Here is a 2,830-nt window from a genome sequence, read left to right as displayed (position 1 = left end):
CGGTCAGTCAGATTTTATGATTTTAATGTTGAACTTTCTGCCAAAACTCTTTAGAGTACGATGTGAAACGGTAACGGAGTACAATCTGAAGTGGAATAAAGAAATGAAAATATATTTAGCGTTTATAGTAAACCCTGTTAAAAAGCTTTATTATGCAATATTAAATTGAATAGATTCTCCAAAGCTTTCTAAACCAAGTCGAGCAATCCCTACGCTGCCTCTTCACAAACGCAAGCAAATGTATGTGTTTTTATTTCCCCATGTAGGACATTTATCGATTTTATTTTCTTGGTTTGTGCGAACCTCCACGACCTAATGTTTGCAGCGGAGCGTTTCGCTATCGATCAACAGCGTCACGAGTCGTAAAACAGTTAACCACGCGCATGTAGCGAATCCTACACATAACGTCGTGCCCAAGGGTTCGCCTCCGGACAGCAAGGGGCAACAAACTGTAGTGGAACAAGCTTCGCGTAGTTTGTTGTGAAAGCGTTTGGCAAAAAACCCTTTTTGCTGTACAAGATCAAATCAACGACGAGCAAAACGTTCGATAGATTGTTGATCCATTACTACGTAGCTTCAGTTGCAAATAAAACTTACCAAGACCAACACTAAACCTCATTCAATATATAGCACGTTTGTTAGTATAAAATTATCCTGGATTGCAGTAACAATAAGTAGTGTAATAGCACAACTATGGCTGTGGCCTTTCCGATTGGAAAAATATATATGCACATGTACCCTAAAGTTACGCCAATATATGTAATAATAAGACATTGATCTCGTGCCGACCTCCCCCGCGAGTCCTATTGCACCCCCTCTGCAGTGCCCAATTTAGAAGCAACTATTTCACCCCTCAAGTTGGCTGGCCTTTGCGTAACGGTTATGTGAAAGTAGCGAAAGGTTTGGACGTACCACCGAACCCGCGCGTGCCTTACCCGCAAACACATGCAATTCTTCATGCACGCGAAATTCCGTTCGATTGAAGGATTTGGACGGGTATACAGAAAGCATAAGCAATGTATGCAACCCTTTTCGAATCCATCCGAGTACCAAAGAACCATCATTCGATGCACAAACGACCCCAGACCCATATTTGACCAGAGGGCATCTGTATCAGGTCATTTCACTTCCCGAGCGTTCGGCAACCGTACTGCGCTAGATTGGGCAATCGGTGTGGTATGGACTGTAATCAGAAAATCATTCGCTTCGCGGTTAAGTCAGCCCGGGTGGGGAAAAAAAGGTAAAAACAATCCTGTGGATTATCCGACAAATGTGAAATTTCGTTGCTGCTGCTCCAAATTGCATGATCACGAACGATGGGTAAACGACCACCAATTGGAGGGTAAAAAGTGCAATTCCAAAGCTTATGCCGTAACTGGGGGGTGTGGGTTTGATGATGATCAAACAGATCAAGTGATAATTTACTTTTACATGATAGTTTTCTTTTGGTTAGAGCGCTTTCCAATTGTTTTACGAGTAAGTTTAGCGAGATAATATAGTTATTGAACTGGATTACTTAAAAACCCCATCTTAAACATGATGTCAAGTGTCCGTTTTAGCAGTCCTGTTATACTCCTTCTTCTTCTTCTTCTTCTTGGCTTAACGACCTCTAAGGTCATGTCGGCCATCGAATGGCTTACTAGACTTGCCGAACCACGTAGTTGGTTAGTCAGTCGTTATTACGGGGGGACGGTCCGGATGGGATTTGAACCCCGGTCCTGTCGTTTGAAGACCGGCAACGCTGTCGCCTACACCACCGGGCAGCCCCAACTCCTGTTATACTACTGTGCTCCAAAAATAAAGTGCCAGAAACTTTCGAAGTAATCCCCTCCCGATGCAATGTACCTCTTCCACCTCTTCTCCCACTCCTCGAAGCAGGTGGAAAACGCGGATACTGGGATGTTCTTTAGTCCCGCCGTCGCTGCGGCTTCTATTTCCTCGATAGTGTCAAAACGGTGTCCCCGAAGCGGCCATTTTAGCTTGTTGAACAGCCTGAAGTCGGCTGGTGCTAAATCTGGCTAATACGGCGGTTGCGGAACACTATGAGTGCCAGTTGTTGCGAAAAACTCCTTCAAAATGATGGCCGTATGGGAGGGCGCATTATCGTAATGCAAAACCCAACTGTAGTTTTTCCACAAATCTGGCCGCTTTCGCCGGATGGACTTTCCGAAAGGTATCGTATCGCCAACCGACGATTATTGACCACCAAATCCTTGATTTGGACGACACGGGCGTCGTCGGTAGAGTTGGATGGTCTACCCAGACGGTCTTCGTCTTCAACCTTCTCACGGCCATTCTTGAAACCACTGTACCATTTGTACACATTTTTCTTCGACATAGATTCTTCAAAGAATGTTTTTTGTAACATCCGCAATGTTCTCACAACGTTTATTTCATTGCGCAAACATAATTTGATACATGCGCGCTGCTCCACAAACTTGGACATGGTCAATATGGACAAAACACTTGGCGCAGCTCCAAAAACAAATATTGACAAACGAAAAATAAAAACAAGACGCTTCTTTTGACGCTCAAAATTTGACATCCAACGTCACCTTACTTTTCGGACACATTAGTACTTACCAAACGGCTTAACTCCAATTAAGCTAAGCTCAATGAGTCAATTTTACGACACAAACACATTTTGCAAAAAATTTTACAAAAAAAAAGATCTTAATTAAACATCAACGTGAGTGATAAAGAAGCTTAACATCTCATTGAGTATCGAACATTTGAACAACAGCAGATAAGCAATCGTCTTGTGCACGTGTTTCAAGAAGTGTGTTCCCTCCGCTCGCAATAATCACTTTAATTATCATCGCTCGTAATT

General features: G+C 43.1%; 1 protein-coding gene across 1 annotated transcript in view; it reads left to right on the top strand.

Moving 5' to 3' along the window:
* Positions 1–2,830, top strand: part of LOC126558678 (pancreas transcription factor 1 subunit alpha) — a 396,742-nt gene that overhangs the window by 239,095 nt on the left and 154,817 nt on the right. The window lies entirely within an intron of this gene.

Source organism: Anopheles maculipalpis, chromosome 2RL (assembly GCF_943734695.1).
Source record: "Anopheles maculipalpis chromosome 2RL, idAnoMacuDA_375_x, whole genome shotgun sequence".
Taxonomy (NCBI): domain Eukaryota; kingdom Metazoa; phylum Arthropoda; class Insecta; order Diptera; family Culicidae; genus Anopheles; species Anopheles maculipalpis.
Note: the sequence above shows the minus strand (reverse complement) of the source record. Positions and strands in the feature narration are given on the sequence as shown.